A 22,537-nucleotide genomic window follows, 5' to 3' on the forward strand; every position below is an offset into this window, starting at 1 on the left:
AGCAGGGGGCCCAGGGCAGGGCCCTCAGAGCCCGGCAGGCCCAGTGGAGTGTCACAAGCATTTAGGCCCAGGCCAAAGGGCGCTTTCTTTGTCTGCACAGCTGCCCAAACTCTCACCTTTCCACTCAGGCCGCCCTCTTACTTGAAGTGTGTGTGGAACCTGTCCGCGCAGTACACCTCGCTGCACAGCTAACCATAGGTCTGGGCATCGTAGCTTCCTGCAAGGTGACCGAGGCTCGCAGGCAGATGGGTCCCTGGGACACACGCGGAGAGGCTCCTGCCCGGGCCACAGGCCGCCCACTGCCCCTGCCCCAGATCGGGGGCCGCAAAGCAGCCCTGTCTGAGTCCCCTGCCTCTAGAGGGAGTATTGGACCAACACTTGTAGAAAACGGGGTCCTTGCGGGCCACTCATTGGAGGGACACAAATAAATCTTGGCCGACTTTCTGCTGAAACTTACGAGCGTTCACACCTAAGCCTCTTACAAGGTCAGCTGTTTAGCTAAACATGAGCTCATGATCTAACTTTACACAATAATGAAGAAAGCAGCTACAAGGGGAGACAATCAGCCAAAACAATCAATACCAGAATAAGATTCCCAAGGCCATCCATCAGATGTAGGAATAATTGGGTGCAAGGCAGAAAATATACATAAAACTGGCACTGAAACAAGGCACAAGGATGTTGTCAAAGACTGGTAGGATCTCTAAAACATTTTTAAAGGACATGTCATTGATAAAGCTAAATACACAAAGGTTGTGTAATACAACAGATTAATCATTGAGAAGAGTGAAATTATGCTGTTTTGAAAACTATGGCAGGTCAGATTTTCTGCCTAATTATATAAGAAGATTTCTCTAAAAAATACCCATTATTTCAAAGACTTATTGGCTGTGAAATAAGTTAAGGGTATTTCAAATGGCTTGTCTTCAAAGAAAGGTGAGATGTAGGGGATCACAGAAAGTCGAGGGGAAAATAGGTCAATATATACATTGCTATATGGTGAACTAACCTTAGGCCAGCAACAATGGAGAGGACCTGACCCTTAGAAACGTACAAGTAAGCTGGAATCTTCAAAAGTTAAAATCTTTATAAGTAAAAAGATTTATTAAAATGAATAACCAAGTGTTTTAATTGACATCAGAAGATGAAAACAATAAACCCTGAGAACATAGAAAAAAGTTAAATAAAGATATGAGCAGAACTTAATACAACAGAAAACGTATAAAATTCAGGTGATTTAGTAAGTCCAAGGAATCTTCTTTGAAAAGATTTAAAAGACACACTTTGATTAAGGAAAACAAAAACATAAGTAAAGAATATACAGAATGAGTCAGGACAATGTTAGAGCAGAGAATATATGAAATGCCAGTAAATTTGAACATTTCTGTCAAGTGGACCATTTCCTAGCTCCTAAAGTTTACCAAAACTGACACAAGAGGAAATCATTTAAGGTCATCATGTCTGCCCTTGGCATTCTCGGAACGCCCTGGCCTCAGAATGCAGCATCTGTAGTCCATGGTAACCTGCGGAGAGGGGGCGGGGCTGAGGGAGGTTGGGACACTGCCCTCACTGAGGGAGTGGGTGTGGCCATCTCTGCTGTGACTGAACAAAGGGCAGGGGAGCAGGGGGCCCAGGGCAGGGCCCTCAGAGCCCGGCAGGCCCAGTGGAGTGTCACAAGCATTTAGGCCCAGGCCAAAGGGCGCTTTCTTTGTCTGCACAGCTGCCCAAACTCTCACCTTTCCACTCAGGCCGCCCTCTTACTTGAAGTGTGTGTGGAACCTGTCCGCGCAGTACACCTCGCTGCACAGCTAACCATAAGTCTGGGCATCGTAGCTTCCTGCCAGTTGACCGAGGCTCACAGGCAGATGGGTCCCTGGGACACACGCGGAGAGGCTCCTGCCCGGGCCACAGGCCCCCCACTGCCCCTGCCACAGAACGCGGGCCGCAAAGCAGCCCTGTCTGTGTCTCCTGCCTGTAGAGGGAGTATTGGACCAACACTTGTAGAAAACGGGGTCATTGCGGGCCACTCATTGGAGGGACACAAATAAATCTTGGCCGACTTTCTGCTGAAACTGACGAGCGTTCACACCTAAGCCTCTTACAAGGTCAGCTGTTTAGCTAAACATGAGCTCATGATCTAAATTTACACAATAATGAAGAAAGCAGCTACATGGGGAGACAATCAGCCAAAACAATCAATACCAGAATTAGATTCCCAAGGCCATCCATCAGATGTAGGAATAATCGGGTGCAAGGCAGAAAATATACATAAAACTGGCACTGAAACAAGGCACAAGGATGTTTTCAAAGACTGGTAGGATCTCTAAAACATTTTTAAACGACATGACATTGATAAAGCTAAATACACAAAGGTTGTGTAATACAACAGATTAATCATTGAGAAGAGTGAAATTATGCTGTTTTGAAAACTATGGCAGGTCAGATTTTCTGCCTAATTATATAAGAAGATTTCTCTAAACAATACACATCATTTCAAAGCCTTATTGACTGTGAAATAAGTTAAGGGTTTTTCAAATGGCTTGTCTACAAAGAAAGGTGAGATGTAGGGGATCACAGAAAGTCGAGGGGAAAATAGGTCAATATATACATTGCTATATGGTGAACTAAGCCTTAGGCCAGCAACAATGGAGAGGACCTGACCCTTAGAAACGTACAAGTAAGCTGGAATCTTCAAAAGTTCAAATCTTTATAAGTAAAAAGATTTATTAAAATGAATAACCAAGTGTTTTAATTGACATCAGAAGATGAAAACAATAAACCCTGAGAACATAGAAAAAAGTTAAATAAAGATATGAGCAGAACTTAATACAACAGAAAACGTATAAAATTCAGGTGATTTAGTAAGTCCAAAGAATCTTCTTTGAAAAGATTTAAAAGACACACTTTGATTAATGAAAACAAAAACATAAGTAAAGAATATACAGAAAGAGTCAGGACAATGTTAGAGCAGAGAATATATGAAATGCCAGTAAGTTTGAACATTTCTGTCAAGTGGACCATTTCCTAGCTCCTAAAGTTTAACAAAACTGACACAAGAGGAAATCATTTAAGGTCTTCATGTCAGCCCTTGGCATTCTCGGAACGCCCTGGCCTCAGAATGCAGCCTCTGTAGTCCATGGTAACCTGTGGAAAGGGGGCGGAGCTGAGGGAGGTTGGAACACTGCCCTCACTGAGGGAGTGGGTGTGGCCATCTCTGCTGTGACTGAACAAAGGGCAGGGGAGCAGGGGGCCCAGGGCAGGGCCCTCAGAGCCCGGCAGGCCCAGTGGAGTGTCACAAGCATTTAGGCCCAGGCCAAAGGGCGCTTTCTTTGTCTGCACAGCTGCCCAAACTCTCACCTTTCCACTCAGGCCGCCCTCTTACTTGAAGTGTGTGTGGAACCTGTCCGCGCAGTACACCTCGCTGCACAGCTAACCATAGGTCTGGGCATCGTAGCTTCCTGCCAGTTGACCGAGGCTCACAGGCAGATGGGTCCCTGGGACACACGCGGAGAGGCTCCTGCCCGGGCCACAGGCCCCCCACTGCCCCTGCCACAGAACGCGGGCCGCAAAGCAGCCCTGTCTGTGTCTCCTGCCTCTAGAGGGAGTATTGGACCAACACTTGTAGAAAACGGGGTCCTTGCGGGCCACTCATTGGAGGGACACAAATAAATCTTGGCCGACTTTCTGCTGAAACTTACGAGCGTTCACACCTAAGCCTCTTACAAGGTCAGCTGTTTAGCTAAACATGAGGTCATGATCTAAATTTACACAATAATGAAGAAAGCAGCTACAAGGGGAGACAATCAGCCAAAACAATCAATACCAGAATTAGATTCCCAAGGCCATCCATCAGATGTAAGAATAATCGGGTGCAAGGCAGAAAATATACATAAAACTGGCACTGAAACAAGGCACAAGGATGTTTTCAAAGACTGGTAGGATCTCTAAAACATTTTTAAACGACATGACATTGATAAAGCTAAATACACAAAGGTTGTGTAATACAACAGATTAATCATTGAGAAGAGTGAAATTATGCTGTTTTGAAAACTATGGCAGGTCAGATTTTCTGCCTAATTATATAAGAAGATTTCTCTAAAAAATACACATTATTTCAAAGACTTATTGGCTGTGAAATAAGTTAAGGGTATTTCAAATGGCTTGTCTGCAAAGAAAGGTGAGATGTAGGGGATCACAGAAAGTCGAGGGGAAAATAGGTCAATATATACATTGCTATATGGTGAACTAAGCCTTAGGCCAGCAACAATGGAGAGGACCTGACCCTTAGAAACGTACAAGTAAGCTGGAATCTTCAAAAGTTCAAATCTTTATATGTAAAAAGATTTATTAAAATGAATAAACAAGTGTTTTAATTGACATCAGAAGATGAAAACAATAAACCCTGAGAACATAGAAAAAAGTTAAATAAAGATATGAGCAGAACTTAATACAACAGAAAACGTATAAAACTCAGGTAACTTAGTAAATCCGAAGAATCTTCTTTGAAAAGATTTAAAAGACACACTTTGACTAAGGAAAACAAAAACATAAGTAAAGAATATACAGAAAGAGTCAGGACAATGTTAGAGCAGAGAATATATGAAATGCCAGTAAATTTGAACATTTCTGTCAAGTGGACCATTTCCTAGCTCCTAAAGTTTACCAAAACTGACACAAGAGGAAATCATTTAAGGTCATCATGTCTGCCCTTGGCATTCTCGGTACGCCCTGGCCTCAGAAAGCAGCCTCTGTAGTCCATGGTAACCTGCGGAGAGGGGGCGGGACTGAGGGAGGTTGGGACAGTGCCCTCACTGAGGGAGTGGGTGTGGCCATCTCTGCTGTGACTGAACAAAGGTCAGGGGAGCAGGGGGCCCAGGGCAGGGCCCTCAGAGCCCGGCAGGCCCAGTGGAGTGTCACAAGCATTTAGGCCCAGGCCAAAGGGCGCTTTCTTTGTCTGCACAGCTGCCCAAACTCTCACCTTTCCACTCAGGCCGCCCTCTTACTTGAAGTGTGTGTGGAACCTGTCCGCGCAGTACACCTCTCTGCACAGCTAAGCATAGGTCTGGGCATCGTAGCTTCCTGCCAGGTGACCGAGGCTCGCAGGCAGATGGGTCCCTGGGACACACGCGGAGAGGCTCCTGCCCGGGCCACAGGCTGCCCACTGCCCCTGCCCCAGATCGGGGCCCGCAAAGCAGCCCTGTCTGAGTCCCCTGCCCCTAGAGGGAATATTGGACCAACACTTGTAGAAAACGGGGTCCTTGCGGGCCACTCATTGGAGGGACACAAATAAATCTTGGCCGACTTTCTGCTGAAACTTACGAGCGTTCACACCTAAGCCTCTTACAAGGTCAGCTGTTTAGCTAAACATGAGCTCATGATCTAACTTTACACAATAATGAAGAAAGCAGCTACAAGGGGAGACAATCAGCCAAAACAATCAATACCAGAATTAGATTCCCAAGGCCATCCATCAGATGTAGGAATAATCGGGTGCAAGGCAGAAAATATACATAAAACTGGAACTGAAACAAGGCACAAGGATGTTTTCAAAGACTGGTAGCATCTCTAAAACATTTTTAAAGGACATGTCATTGATAAAGCTAAATACACAAAGGTTGTGTAATACAACAGATTAATCATTGAGAAGAGTGAAATTATGCTGTTTTGAAAACTATGGCAGGTCAGATTTTCTGCCTAATTATATAAGAAGATTTCTCTAAAAAATACCCATTATTTCAAAGACTTATTGGCTGTGAAATAAGTTAAGGGTATTTCAAATGGCTTGTCTTCACAGAAAGGTGAGATGTAGGGGATCACAGAAAGTCGAGGGGAAAATAGGTCAATATATACATTGCTATATGGTGAACTAAGCCTTAGGCCAGCAACAATGGAGAGGACCTGACCCTTAGAAACGTACAAGTAAGCTGGAATCTTCAAAAGTTCAAATCTTTATAAGTAAAAAGATTTATTAAAATGAATAACCAAGTGTTTTAATTGACATCAGAAGATGAAAACAATAAACCCTGAGAACATAGAAAAAAGTTAAATAAAGATATGAGCAGAACTTAATACAACAGAAAACGTATAAAATTCAGGTGATTTAGTAAGTCCAAATAATCTTCTTTGAAAAGATTTAAAAGACACACTTTGATTAAGGAAAACAAAAACATAAGTAAAGAATATACAGAATGAGTCAGGACAATGTTAGAGCAGAGAATATATGAAATGCCAGTAAATTTGAACATTTCTGTAAAGTGGACCATTTCCTAGCTCCTAAAGTTTACCAAAACTGACACAAGAGGAAATCATTTAAGGTCATCATGTCTGCCCTTGGCATTCTCGGAACGCCCTGGCCTCAGAATGCAGCCTCTGTAGTCCATGGTAACCTGCGGAGAGGGGGCGGGGCTGAGGGAGGTTGGGACACTGCCCTCATTGAGGGAGTGGGTGTGGCCATCTCTGCTGTGACTGAACAAAGGGCAGGGGAGCAGGGGGCCCAGGGCAGGGCCCTCAGAGCCCGGCAGGCCCAGTGGAGTGTCACAAGCATTTAGGCCCAGGCCAAAGGGCGCTTTCTTTGTCTGCACAGCTGCCCAAACTCTCACCTTTCCACTCAGGCCGCCCTCTTACTTGAAGTGTGTGTGGAACCTGTCCGCGCAGTACACCTCGCTGCACAGCTAACCATAGGTCTGGGCATCGTAGCTTCCTGCAAGGTGACCGAGGCTCGCAGGCAGATGGGTCCCTGGGACACACGCGGAGAGGCTCCTGCCCGGGCCACAGGCCGCCCACAGCCCCTGCCCCAGATCGGGGCCCGCAAAGCAGCCCTGTCTGAGTCCCCTGCCTCTAGAGGGAGTATTGGACCAACACTTGTAGAAAACGGGGTCCTTGTGGGCCACTCATTGGAGGGACACAAATAAATCTTGGCCGACTTTCTGCTGAAACTTACGAGCGTTCACACGTAAGCCTCTTACAAGGTCAGCTGTTTAGCTAAACATGAGCTCATGATCTAACTTTACACAATAATGAAGAAAGCAGGTACAAGGGGAGACAATCAGCCAAAACAATCAATACCAGAATAAGATTCCCAAGGCCATCCATCAGATGTAGGAATAATCGGGTGCAAGGCAGAAAATATACATAAAACTGGAACTGAAACAAGGCACAAGGATGTTGTCAAAGACTGGTAGGATCTCTAAAACATTTTTAAAGGACATGTCATTGATAAAGCTAAATACACAAAGGTTGTGTAATACAACAGATTAATCATTGAGAAGAGTGAAATTATGCTGTTTTGAAAACTATGGCAGGTCAGATTTTCTGCCTAATTATATAAGAAGATTTCTCTAAAAGATACCCATTATTTCAAAGACTTATTGGCTGTGAAATAAGTTAAGGGTATTTCAAATGGCTTGTCTTCAAAGAAAGGTGAGATGTAGGGGATCACAGAAAGTCGAGGGGAAAATAGGTCAATATATACATTGCTATATGGTTGACTAAGCCTTAGGCCAGCAACAATGGAGAGGACCTGACCCTTAGAAACGTACAAGTAAGCTGGAATCTTCAAAAGTTCAAATCTTTATAAGTAAAAAGATTTATTAAAATGAATAACCAAGTGTTTTAATTGACATCAGAAGATGAAAACAATAAACCCTGAGAACATAGAAAAAGTTAAATAAAGATATGAGCAGAACTTAATACAACAGAAAACGTATAAAATTCAGGTGATTTAGTAAGTCCAAGGAATCTTCTTTGAAAAGATTTAAAAGACACACTTTGATTAAGGAAAACAAAAACATAAGTAAAGAATATACAGAAAGAGTCAGGACAATGTTAGAGCAGAGAATATATGAAATGCCAGTAAATTTGAACATTTCTGTCAAGTGGACCATTTCCTAGCTCCTAAAGTTTACCAAAACTGACACAAGAGGAAATCATTTAAGGTCATCATGTCTGCCCTTGGCATTCTCGGAACGCCCTGGACTCAGAATGCAGCATCTGTAGTCCATGGTAACCTGCGGAGAGGGGGCGGGGCTGAGGGAGGTTGGGACACTGCCCTCACTGAGGGAGTGGGTGTGGCCATCTCTGCTGTGACTGAACAAAGGGCAGGGGAGCAGGGGGCCCAGGGCAGGGCCCTCAGAGCCCGGCAGGCCCAGTGGAGTGTCACAAGCATTTAGGCCCAGGCCAAAGGGCGCTTTCTTTGTCTGCACAGCTGCCCAAACTCTCACCTTTCCACTCAGGCCGCCCTCTTACTTGAAGTGTGTGTGGAAACTGTCCGCGCAGTACACCTCGCTGCACAGCTAACCATAGGTCTGGGCATCGTAGCTTCCTGCCAGGTGACCGAGGCTTGCAGGCAGATGGGTCCCTGGGACACACGCGGAGAGGCTCCTGCCCGGGCCACAGGCCCCCCACTGCCCCTGCCCCAGAACGGGGGCCGCAAAGCAGCCCTGTCTGTGTCTCCTGCCTCTAGAGGGAGTATTGGACCAACACTTGTAGAAAACGGGGTCCTTGCGGGCCACTCATTGGAGGGACACAAATAAATCTTGGCCGACTTTCTGCTGAAACTTACGAGCGTTCACACCTAAGCCTCTTACAAGGTCAGCTGTTTAGCTAAACATGAGCTCATGATCTAAATTTACACAATAATGAAGAAAGCAGCTACAAGGGGAGACAATCAGCCAAAACAATCAATACCAGATTTAGATTCCCAAGGCCATCCATCAGATGTAGGAATAATCGGGTGCAAGGCAGAAAATATACATAAAACTGGCACTGAAACAAGGCACAAGGATGTTTTCAAAGACTGGTAGGATCTCTAAAACATTTTTAAAGGACATGTGATTGATAAAGCTAAATACACAAATGTTGTGTAATACAACAGATTAATCATTGAGAAGAGTGAAATTATGCTGTTTTGAAAACTATGGCAGGTCAGATTTTCTGCCTAATTATATAAGAAGATTTCTCTAAAAAATACCCATTATTTCAAAGACTTATTGGCTGTGAAATAAGTTAAGGGTATTTCAAATGGCTTGTCTGCAAAGAAAGGTGAGATGTAGGGGATCACAGAAAGTCGAGGGGAAAATAGGTCAATATATACATTGCTATATGGTGAACTAAGCCTTAGGCCAGCAACAATGGAGAGGACCTGACCCTTAGAAACGTACAAGTAAGCTGGAATCTTCAAAAGTTCAAATCTTTATATGTAAAAATTTTATTAAAATGAATAACCAAGTGTTTTAATTGACATCAGAAGATGAAAACAATAAACCCTGAGAACATAGAAAAAAGTTAAATAAAGATATGAGCAGAACTTAATACAACAGAAAACGTATAAAACTCAGGTGACTTAGTAAATCCGAAGAATCTTCTCTGAAAAAATTTAAAAGACACACTTTGACTAAGGAAAACAAAAACATAAGTAAAGAATATACAGAAAGAGTCAGGACAATGTTAGAGCAGAGAATATATGAAATGCCAGTAAATTTGAACATTTCTGTCAAGTGGACCATTTCCTAGCTCCTAAAGTTTACCAAAACTTACATAAGAGGAAATCATTTAAGGTCATCATGTCTGCCCTTGGCATTCTCGGAACGCCCTGGCCTCAGAATGCAGCCTCTGTAGTCCATGGTAACCTGCGGAGAGGGGGCGGGGCTGAGGGAGGTTGGGACACTGCCCTCACTGAGGGAGTGGGTGTGGCCATCTCTGCTGTGACTGAACAAAGGGCAGGGGAGCAGGGGGCCCAGGGCAGGGCCCTCAGAGCCCGGCAGGCCCAGTGGAGTGTCACAAGCATTTAGGCCCAGGCCAAAGGGCGCTTTCTTTGTCTGCACAGCTGCCGAAACTCTCACCTTTCCACTCAGGCCGCCCTCTTACTTGAAGTGTGTGTGGAACCTGTCCGCGCAATACACCTCGCTGCACAGCTAACCATAGGTCTGGGCATCGTAGCTTCCTGCCAGTTGACCGAGTCTCGCAGGCAGATGGGTCCCTGCGACACACGCGGAGAGGCTCCTGCCCGGGCCACAGGCCGCCCACTGCCCCTGCCCCAGATCGGGGCCCGCAAAGCAGCCCTGTCTGAGTCCCCTGCCTCTAGAGGGAGTATTGGACCAACACTTGTAGAAAACGGGGTCCTTGCGGGCCACTCATTGGAGGGACACAAATAAATCTTGGCCGACATTCTGCTGAAACTTACGAGCGTTCACACCTAAGCCTCTTACAAGGTCAGCTGTTTAGCTAAACATGAGCTCATGATCTATCTTTACACAATAATGAAGAAAGCAGCTACAAGGGGAGACAATCAGCCAAAACAATCAATACCAGAATAAGATTCCCAAGGCCATCCATCAGATGTAGGAATAATCGGGTGCAAGGCAGAAAATATACATAAAACTGGAATTGAAACAAGGCACAAGGATGTTTTCAAAGACTGGTAGGATCTCTAAAACATTTTTAAAGGACATGTCATTGATAAAGCTAAATACACAAAGGTTGTGTAATACAACAGATTAATCATTGAGAAGAGTGAAATTATGCTGTTTTGAAAACTATGGCAGGTCAGATTTTCTGCCTAATTATATAAGAAGATTTCTCTAAAAAATACCCATTATTTCAAAGACTTATTGGCTGTGAAATAAGTTAAGGGTATTTCAAATGGCTTGTCTTCAAAGAAAGGTGAGATGTAGGGGATCACAGAAAGTCGAGGGGAAAATAGGTCAATATATACATTGCTATATGGTGAACTAAGCCTTAGGCCAGCAACAATGGAGAGGACCTGACCCTTAGAAACGTACAAGTAAGCTGGAATCTTCAAAAGTTCAAATCTTTATAAGTAAAAAGATTTATTAAAATGAATAAACAAGTGTTTTAATTGACATCAGAAGATGAAAACAATAACCCTGAGAACATAGAAAAAGTTAAATAAAGATATGAGCAGAACTTAATACAACAGAAAACGTATAAAATTCAGGTGATTTAGTAAGTCCAAGGAATCTTCTTTGAAAAGATTTAAAAGACACACTTTGATTAAGGAAAACAAAAACATAAGTAAAGAATATACAGAAAGAGTCAGGACAATGTTAGAGCAGAGAATATATGAAATGCCAGTAAATTTGAACATTTCTGTCAAGTGGACCATTTCCTAGCTCCTAAAGTTTACCAAAACTGACACAAGAGGAAATCATTTAAGGTCATCATGTCTGCCCTTGGCATTCTCGGAAAGCCCTGGCCTCAGAATGCAGCCTCTGTACTCCATGGTAACCTGCGGAGAGGGGTCGGGGCTGAGGGAGGTTGGGACACTGCCCTCACTGAGGGAGTGGGTGTGGCCATCTCTGCTGTGACTGAACAAAGGGCAGGGGAGCAGGGGGCCCAGGGCAGGGCCCTCAGAGCCCGGCAGGCCCAGTGGAGTGTCACAAGCATTTAGGCCCAGGCCAAAGGGCGCTTTCTTTGTCTGCACAGCTGCCCAAACTCTCACCTTTCCACTCAGGCCGCCCTCTTACTTGAAGTGTGTGTGGAACCTGTCCGCGCAGTACACCTCGCTGCACAGCTAACCATAGGTCTGGGCATCGTAGCTTCCTGCAAGGTGACCGAGGCTCGCAGGCAGATGGGTCCCTGGGACACACGCGGAGAGGCTCCTGCCCGGGCCACAGGCCGCCCACAGCCCCTGCCCCAGATCGGGGCCCGCAAAGCAGCCCTGTCTGAGTCCCCTGCCTCTAGAGGGAGTATTGGACCAACACTTGTAGAAAACGGGGTCCTTGCGGGCCACTCATTGGAGGGACACAAATAAATCTTGGCCGACTTTCTGCTGAAACTTACGAGCGTTCACACGTAAGCCTCTTACAAGGTCAGCTGTTTAGCTAAACATGAGCTCATGATCTAACTTTACACAATAATGAAGAAAGCAGATACAAGGGGAGACAATCAGCCAAAACAATCAATACCAGAATAAGATTCCCAAGGCCATCCATCAGATGTAGGAATAATCGGGTGCAAGGCAGAAAATATACATAAAACTGGAACTGAAACAAGGCACAAGGATGTTGTCAAAGACTGGTAGGATCTCTAAAACATTTTTAAAGGACATGTCATTGATAAAGCTAAATACACAAAGGTTGTGTAATACAACAGATTAATCATTGAGAAGAGTGAAATTATGCTGTTTTGAAAACTATGGCAGGTCAGATTTTCTGCCTAATTATATAAGAAGATTTCTCTAAAAGATACCCATTATTTCAAAGACTTATTGGCTGTGAAATAAGTTAAGGGTATTTCAAATGGCTTGTCTTCAAAGAAAGGTGAGATGTAGGGGATCACAGAAAGTCGAGGGGAAAATAGGTCAATATATACATTGCTATATGGTTGACTAAGCCTTAGGCCAGCAACAATGGAGAGGACCTGACCCTTAGAAACGTACAAGTAAGCTGGAATCTTCAAAAGTTCAAATCTTTATATGTAAAAAGATTTATTAAAATGAATAACCAAGTGTTTTAATTGACATCAGAAGATGAAAACAATAAACCCTGAGAACATAGAAAAAGTTAAATAAAGATATGAGCAGAACTTAATACAACAGAAAACGTATAAAATTCAGGTGATTTAGTAAGTCCAAGGAATCTTCTTTGAAAAGATTTAAAAGACACACTTTGATTAAGGAAAACAAAAACATAAGTAAAGAATATACAGAAAGAGTCAGGACAATGTTAGAGCAGAGAATATATGAAATGCCAGTAAATTTGAACATTTCTGTCAAGTGGACCATTTCCTAGCTCCTAAAGTTTACCAAAACTGACACAAGAGGAAATCATTTAAGGTCATCATGTCTGCCCTTGGCATTCTCGGAACGCCCTGGCCTCAGAATGCAGCATCTGTAGTCCATGGTAACCTGCGGAGAGGGGGCGGGGCTGAGGGAGGTTGGGACACTGCCCTCACTGAGGGAGTGGGTGTGGCCATCTCTGCTGTGACTGAACAAAGGGCAGGGGAGCAGGGGGCCCAGGGCAGGGCCCTCAGAGCCCGGCAGGCCCAGTGGAGTGTCACAAGCATTTAGGCCCAGGCCAAAGGGCGCTTTCTTTGTCTGCACAGCTGCCCAAACTCTCACCTTTCCACTCAGGCCGCCCTCTTACTTGAAGTGTGTGTGGAAACTGTCCGCGCAGTACACCTCGCTGCACAGCTAACCATAGGTCTGAGCATCGTAGCTTCCTGCCAGGTGACCGAGGCTTGCAGGCAGATGGGTCCCTGGGACACACGCGGAGAGGCTCCTGCCCGGGCCACAGGGCGCCCACTGCCCCTGCCCCAGATCGGGGGCCTCAAAGCAGCCCTGTCTGAGTCCCCTGCCACTAGAGGGAGTATTGGACCAACACTTGTAGAAAATGGGGTCCTTGCGGGCCCCTCATTGGAGGGACACAAATAAATCTTGGCCGACTTTCTGCTGAAACTTACGAGCGTTCACACCTAAGCCTCTTACAAGGTCAGCTGTTTAGCTAAACATGAGCTCATGATCTAACTTTACACAATAATGAAGAAAGCAGCTACAAGGGGAGACAATCAGCCAAAACAATCAATACCAGAATAAGATTCCCAAGGCCATCCATCAGATGTAGGAATAATCGGGTGCAAGGCAGAAAATATACATAAAACTGGAACTGAAACAAGGCACAAGGATGTTGTCAAAGACTGGTAGGATCTCTAAAACATTTTTAAAGGACATGTGATTGATAAAGCTAAATACACAAAGGTTGTGTAATACAACAGATTAATCATTGAGAAGAGTGAAATTATGCTGTTTTGAAAACTATGGCAGGTCAGATTTTCTGCCTAATTATATAAGAAGATTTCTCTAAAAAATACCCATTATTTCAAAGACTTATTGGCTGTGAAATAAGTTAAGGGTATTTCAAATGGCTTGTCTTCAAAGAAAGGTGAGATGTAGGGGATCACAGAAAGTCGAGGGGAAAATAGGTCAATATATACATTGCTATATGGTGAACTAAGCCTTAGGCCAGCAACAATGGAGAGGACCTGACCCTTAGAAACGTACAAGTAAGCTGGAATCTTCAAAAGTTCAAATCTTTATAAGTAAAAAGATTTATTAAAATGAATAACCAAGTGTTTTAATTGACATCAGAAGATGAAAACAATAAACCCTGAGAACATAGAAAAAAGTTAAATAAAGATATGAGCAGAACTTAATACAACAGAAAACGTATAAAATTCAGGTGATTTAGTAAGTCCAAGGAATCTTCTTTGAAAAGATTTAAAAGACACACTTTGATTAAGGAAAACAAAAACATAAGTAAAGAATATACAGAAAGAGTCAGGACAATGTTAGAGCAGAGAATATATGAAATGCCAGTAAATTTGAACATTTCTGTCAAGTGGACCATTTCCTAGCTCCTAAAGTTTACCAAAACTGACACAAGAGGAAATCATTTAAGGTCATCATGTCTGCCCTTGGCATTCTCGGAACGCCCTGGCCTCAGAATGCAGCATCTGTAGTCCATGGTAACCTGTGGAGAGGGGGCGGGGCTGAGGGAGGTTGGGACACTGCCCTCACTGAGGGAGTGGGTGTGGCCATCTCTGCTGTGACTGAACAAAGGGCAGGGGAGCAGGGGGCCCAGGGCAGGGCCCTCAGAGCCCGGCAGGCCCAGTGGAGTGTCACAAGCATTTAGGCCCAGGCCAAAGGGCGCTTTCTTTGTCTGCACAGCTGCCCAAACTCTCACCTTTCCACTCAGGCCGCCCTCTTACTTGAAGTGTGTGTGGAAACTGTCTGCGCAGTACACCTCGCTGCACAGTTAACCATAGGTCTGGGCATCGTAGCTTCCTTCCAGGTGACCGAGGCTTGCAGGCAGATGGGTCCCTGGGACACACACGGAGAGGCTCCTGCCCGGGCCACAGGGCGCCCACTGCCCCTGCCCCAGATCGGGGGCCGCAAAGCAGCCCTGTCTGAGTCCCCTGCCACTAGAGGGAGTATTGGACCAACACTTGTAGAAAATGGGGTCCTTGCGGGCCACTCATTGGAGGGACACAAATAAATCTTGGCCGACTTTCTGCTGAAACTTACGAGCGTTCACACCTAAGCCTCTTACAAGTTCAGCTGTTTAGCTAAACATGAGCTCATGATCTAAATTTACACAATAATGAAGAAAGCAGCTACAAGGGGAGACAATCAGCCAAAACAATCAATACCAGAATTAGATTCCCAAGGCGATCCATCAGATGTAGGAATAATCGGGTGCAAGGCAGAAAATATACATAAAACTGGCACTGAAACAAGGCACAAGGATGTTTTCAAAGACTGGTAGGATCTCTAAAACATTTTTAAACGACATGACATTGATAAAGCTAAATACACAAAGGTTGTGTAATACAACAGATTAATCATTGAGAAGAGTGAAATTATGCTGTTTTGAAAACTATGGCAGGTCAGATTTTCTGCCTAATTATATAAGAAGATTTCTCTAAAAAATACACATTATTTCAAAGCCTTATTGACTGTGAAATAAGTTAAGGGTTTTTCAAATGGCTTGTCTGCAAAGAAAGGTGAGATGTAGGGGATCACAGAAAGTCGAGGGGAAAATAGGTCAATATATACATTGCTATATGGTGAACTAAGCCTTAGGCCAGCAACAATGGAGAGGACCTGACCCTTAGAAACGTACAAGTAAGCTGGAATCTTCAAAAGTTCAAATCTTTATAAGTAAAAAGATTTATTAAAATGAATAACCAAGTGTTTTAATTGACATCAGAAGATGAAAACAATAAACCCTGAGAACATAGAAAAAAGTTAAATAAAGATATGAGCAGAACTTAATACAACAGAAAACGTATAAAATTCAGGTGATTTAGTAAGTCCAAAGAATCTTCTTTGAAAAGATTTAAAAGACACACTTTGATTAAGGAAAACAAAAACATAAGTAAAGAATATACAGAAAGAGTCAGGACAATGTTAGAGCAGAGAATATATGAAATGCCAGTAAGTTTGAACATTTCTGTCAAGTGGACCATTTCCTAGCTCCTAAAGTTTACCAAAACTGACACAAGAGGAAATCATTTAAGGTCTTCATGTCAGCCCTTGGCATTCTCGGAACGCCCTGGCCTCAGAATGCAGCCTCTGTAGTCCATGGTAACCTGTGGAAAGGGGGCGGAGCTGAGGGAGGTTGGAACACTGCCCTCACTGAGGGAGTGGGTGTGGCCATCTCTGCTGTGACTGAACAAAGGGCATGGGAGCAGGGGGCCCAGGGCAGGGCCCTCAGAGCCCGGCAGGCCCAGTGGAGTGTCACAAGCATTTAGGCCCAGGCCAAAGGGCGCTTTCTTTGTCTGCACAGCTGCCCAAACTCTCACCTTTCCACTCAGGCCGCCCTCTTACTTGAAGTGTGTGTGGAACCTGTCCGCGCAGTACACCTCGCTGCACAGCTAACCATAGGTCTGGGCATCGTAGCTTCCTGCCAGTTGACCGAGGCTCACAGGCAGATGGGTCCCTGGGACACACGCGGAGAGGCTCCTGCCCGGGCCACAGGCCCCCCACTGCCCCTGCCCCAGAACGGGGGCCGCAAAGCAGCCCTGTCTGTGTCTCCTGCCTCTAGAGGGAGTATTGGACCAACACTTGTAGAAAACGGGGTCCTTGCGGGCCACTCATTGGAGGGACACAAATAAATCTTGGCCGACTTTCTGCTGAAACTTACGAGTGTTCACACCTAAGCCTCTTACAAGGTCAGCTGTTTAGCTAAACATGAGCTCATGATCTAAATTTACACAATAATGAAGAAAGCAGCTACAAGGGGAGACAATCAGCCAAAACAATCAATACCAGATTTAGATTCCCAAGGCCATCCATCAGATGTAGGAATAATCGGGTGCAAGGCAGAAAATATACATAAAACTGGCACTGAAACAAGGCACAAGGATGTTTTCAAAGACTGGTAGGATCTCTAAAACATTTTTAAAGGACATGTGATTGATAAAGCTAAATACACAAATGTTGTGTAATACAACAGATTAATCATTGAGAAGAGTGAAATTATGCTGTTTTGAAAACTATGGCAGGTCAGATTTTCTGCCTAATTATATAAGAATATTTCTCTAAAAAATACCCATTATTTCAAAGACTTATTGGCTGTGAAATAAGTTAAGGGTATTTCAAATGGCTTGTCTGCAAAGAAAGGTGAGATGTAGGGGATCACAGAAAGTCGAGGGGAAAATAGGTCAATATATACATTGCTATATGGTGAACTAAGCCTTAGGCCAGCAACAATGGAGAGGACCTGACCCTTAGAAACGTACAAGTAAGCTGGAATCTTCAAAAGTTCAAATCTTTATATGTAAAAAGTTTTATTAAAATGAATAACCAAGTGTTTTAATTGACATCAGAAGATGAAAACAATAAACCCTGAGAACATAGAAAAAAGTTAAATAAAGATATGAGCAGAACTTAATACAACAGAAAACGTATAAAACTCAGGTGACTTAGTAAATCCGAAGAATCTTCTCTGAAAAAATTTAAAAGACACACTTTGACTAAGGAAAACAAAAACATAAGTAAAGAATATACAGAAAGAGTCAGGACAATGTTAGAGCAGAGAATATATGAAATGCCAGTAAATTTGAACATTTCTGTCAAGTGGACCATTTCCTAGCTCCTAAAGTTTACCAAAACTTACATAAGAGGAAATCATTTAAGGTCATCATGTCTGCCCTTGGCATTCTCGGAACGCCCTGGCCTCAGAATGCAGCCTCTGTAGTCCATGGTAACCTGCGGAGAGGGGGCGGGGCTGAGGGAGGTTGGGACACTGCCCTCACTGAGGGAGTGGGTGTGGCAATCTCTGCTGTGACTGAACAAAGGGCAGGGGAGCAGGGGGCCCAGGGCAGGGCCCTCAGAGCCCGGCAGGCCCAGTGGAGTGTCACAAGCATTTAGGCCCAGGCCAAAGGGCGCTTTCTTTGTCTGCACAGCTGCCCAAACTCTCACCTTTCCACTCAGGCCGCCCTCTTACTTGAAGTGTGTGTGGAACCTGTCCGCGCAGTACACCTCGCTGCACAGCTAACCATAGGTCTGGGCATCGTAGCTTCCTGCCAGTTGACCGAGGCTCACAGGCAGATGGGTCCCTGGGACACACGCGGAGAGGCTCCTGCCCGGGCCACAGGCCCCCCACTGCCCCTGCCCCAGAACGGGGGCCGCAAAGCAGCCCTGTCTGTGTCTCCTGCCTCTAGAGGGAGTATTGGACCAACACTTGTAGAAAACGGGGTCCTTGCGGGCCACTCATTGGAGGGACACAAATAAATCTTGGCCGACTTTCTGCTGAAACTTACGAGTGTTCACACCTAAGCCTCTTACAAGGTCAGCTGTTTAGCTAAACATGAGCTCATGATCTAAATTTACACAATAATGAAGAAAGCAGCTACAAGGGGAGACAATCAGCCAAAACAATCAATACCAGATTTAGATTCCCAAGGCCATCCATCAGATGTAGGAATAATCGGGTGCAAGGCAGAAAATATACATAAAACTGGCACTGAAACAAGGCACAAGGATGTTTTCAAAGACTGGTAGGATCTCTAAAACATTTTTAAAGGACATGTGATTGATAAAGCTAAATACACAAATGTTGTGTAATACAACAGATTAATCATTGAGAAGAGTGAAATTATGCTGTTTTGAAAACTATGGCAGGTCAGATTTTCTGCCTAATTATATAAGAATATTTCTCTAAAAAATACCCATTATTTCAAAGACTTATTGGCTGTGAAATAAGTTAAGGGTATTTCAAATGGCTTGTCTGCAAAGAAAGGTGAGATGTAGGGGATCACAGAAAGTCGAGGGGAAAATAGGTCAATATATACATTGCTATATGGTGAACTAAGCCTTAGGCCAGCAACAATGGAGAGGACCTGACCCTTAGAAACGTACAAGTAAGCTGGAATCTTCAAAAGTTCAAATCTTTATATGTAAAAAGTTTTATTAAAATGAATAACCAAGTGTTTTAATTGACATCAGAAGATGAAAACAATAAACCCTGAGAACATAGAAAAAAGTTAAATAAAGATATGAGCAGAACTTAATACAACAGAAAACGTATAAAACTCAGGTGACTTAGTAAATCCGAAGAATCTTCTCTGAAAAAATTTAAAAGACACACTTTGACTAAGGAAAACAAAAACATAAGTAAAGAATATACAGAAAGAGTCAGGACAATGTTAGAGCAGAGAATATATGAAATGCCAGTAAATTTGAACATTTCTGTCAAGTGGACCATTTCCTAGCTCCTAAAGTTTACCAAAACTTACATAAGAGGAAATCATTTAAGGTCATCATGTCTGCCCTTGGCATTCTCGGAACGCCCTGGCCTCAGAATGCAGCCTCTGTAGTCCATGGTAACCTGCGGAGAGGGGGCGGGGCTGAGGGAGGTTGGGACACTGCCCTCACTGAGGGAGTGGGTGTGGCAATCTCTGCTGTGACTGAACAAAGGGCAGGGGAGCAGGGGGCCCAGGGCAGGGCCCTCAGAGCCCGGCAGGCCCAGTGGAGTGTCACAAGCATTTAGGCCCAGGCCAAAGGGCGCTTTCTTTGTCTGCACAGCTGCCGAAACTCTCACCTTTCCACTCAGGCCGCCCTCTTACTTGAAGTGTGTGTGGAACCTGTCCGCGCAATACACCTCGCTGCACAGCTAACCATAGGTCTGGGCATCGTAGCTTCCTGCCAGTTGACCGAGGCTCGCAGGCAGATGGGTCCCTGCGACACACGCGGAGAGGCTCCTGCCCGGGCCACAGGCCGCCCACTGCCCCTGCCCCAGATCGGGGCCCGCAAAGCAGCCCTGTCTGAGTCCCCTGCCTCTAGAGGGAGTATTGGACCAACACTTGTAGAAAACGGGGTCCTTGCGGGCCACTCATTGGAGGGTCACAAATAAATCTTGGCCGACATTCTGCTGAAACTTATGAGCGTTCACACCTAAGCCTCTTACAAGGTCAGCTGTTTAGCTAAACATGAGCTCATGATCTATCTTTACACAATAATGAAGAAAGCAGCTACAAGGGGAGACAATCAGCCAAAACAATCAATACCAGAATAAGATTCCCAAGGCCATCCATCAGATGTAGGAATAATCGGGTGCAAGGCAGAAAATATACATAAAACTGGAATTGAAACAAGGCACAAGGATGTTTTCAAAGACTGGTAGGATCTCTAAAACATTTTTAAAGGACATGTCATTGATAAAGCTAAATACACAAAGGTTGTGTAATACAACAGATTAATCATTGAGAAGAGTGAAATTATGCTGTTTTGAAAACTATGGCAGGTCAGATTTTCTGCCTAATTATATAAGAAGATTTCTCTAAAAAATACCCATTATTTCAAAGACTTATTGGCTGTGAAATAAGTTAAGGGTATTTCAAATGGCTTGTCTTAAAAGAAAGGTGAGATGTAGGGGATCACAGAAAGTCGAGGGGAAAATAGGTCAATATATACATTGCTATATGGTGAACTAAGCCTTAGGCCAGCAACAATGGAGAGGACCTGACCCTTAGAAACGTACAAGTAAGCTGGAATCTTCAAAAGTTCAAATCTTTATAAGTAAAAAGATTTATTAAAATGAATAAACAAGTGTTTTAATTGACATCAGAAGATGAAAACAATAACCCTGAGAACATAGAAAAAGTTAAATAAAGATATGAGCAGAACTTAATACAACAGAAAACGTATAAAATTCAGGTGATTTAGTAAGTCCAAGGAATCTTCTTTGAAAAGATTTAAAAGACACACTTTGATTAAGGAAAACAAAAACATAAGTAAAGAATATACAGAAAGAGTCAGGACAATGTTAGAGCAGAGAATATATGAAATGCCAGTAAATTTGAACATTTCTGTCAAGTGGACCATTTCCTAGCTCCTAAAGTTTACCAAAACTGACACAAGAGGAAATCATTTAAGGTCATCATGTCTGCCCTTGGCATTCTCGGAAAGCCCTGGCCTCAGAATGCAGCCTCTGTACTCCATGGTAACCTGCGGAGAGGGGTCGGGGCTGAGGGAGGTTGGGACACTGCCCTCACTGAGGGAGTGGGTGTGGCCATCTCTGCTGTGACTGAACAAAGGGCAGGGGAGCAGGGGGCCCAGGGCAGGGCCCTCAGAGCCCGGCAGGCCCAGTGGAGTGTCACAAGCATTTAGGACCAGGCCAAAGGGCGCTTTCTTTGTCTGCACAGCTGCCCAAACTCTCACCTTTTCACTCAGGCCGCCCTCTTACTTGAAGTGTGTGTGGAACCTGTCCGTGCAGTACACCTCGCTGCACAGCTAAGCATAGGTCTGAGCATCGTAGCTTCCTGCCAGGTGACCGAGGCTCACAGGCAGATGGGTCCCTGGGACACACGCGGAGAGGCTCCTGCCCGGGCCACAGGGCACCCACTGCCCCTGCCCCAGATCGGGGGCCGCAAAGCAGCCCTGTCTGAGTCCCCTGCCTCTAGAGGGAGTATTGGACCAACACTTGTAGAAAACGGGGTCCTTGCGGGCCACTCATTGCAGGGACACAAATAAATCTTGGCCGACTTTCTGCTGAAACTTACGAGCGTTCACACCTAAGCCTCTTACAAGGTCAGCTGTTTAGCTAAACATGAGCTCATGATCTAACTTTACACAATAATGAAGAAAGCAGCTACAAGGGGAGACAATCAGCCAAAACAATCAATACCAGATTTAGATTCCCAAGGCCATCCATCAGATGTAGGAATAATCGGGTGCAAGGCAGAAAATATACATAAAACTGGAACTGAAACAAGGCACAAGGATGTTGTCAAAGACTGGTAGGATCTCTAAAACATTTTTAAAGGACATGTCATTGATAAAGCTAAATACACAAAGGTTGTGTAATACAACAGATTAATCATTGAGAAGAGTGAAATTATGCTGTTTTGAAAACTATGGCAGGTCAGATTTTCTGCCTAATTATATAAGAAGATTTCTCTAAAAAATACCCATTATTTCAAAGACTTATTGGCTGTGAAATAAGTTAAGGGTATTTCAAATGGCTTGTCTTCAAAGAAAGGTGAGATGTAGGGGATCACAGAAAGTCGAGGGGAAAATAGGTCAATATATACATTGCTATATGGTGAACTAAGCCTTAGGCCAGCAACAATGGAGAGGACCTGACCCTTAGAAACGTACAAGTAAGCTGGAATCTTCAAAAGTTCAAATCTTTATAAGTAAAAAGATTTATTAAAATGAATAACCAAGTGTTTTAATTGACATCAGAAGATGAAAACAATAAACCCTGAGAACATAGAAAAAGTTAAATAAAGATATCAGCAGAACTTAATACAACAGAAAACGTATAAAATTCAGGTGATTTAGTAAGTCCAAGGAATCTTCTTTGAAAAGATTTAAAAGACACACTTTGATTAAGGAAAACAAAAACATAAGTAAAGAATATACAGAATGAGTCAGGACAATGTTAGAGCAGAGAATATATGAAATGCCAGTAAATTTGAACATTTCTGTCAAGTGGACCATTTCCTAGCTCCTAAAGTTTACCAAAACTGACACAAGAGGAAATCATTTAAGGTCATCATGTCTGCCCTTGGC

This window comes from Mesoplodon mirus, assembly GCF_964341445.2.
Source record: "Mesoplodon mirus genome assembly, chromosome: 1".
Taxonomy (NCBI): Eukaryota; Metazoa; Chordata; class Mammalia; order Artiodactyla; family Ziphiidae; genus Mesoplodon; species Mesoplodon mirus.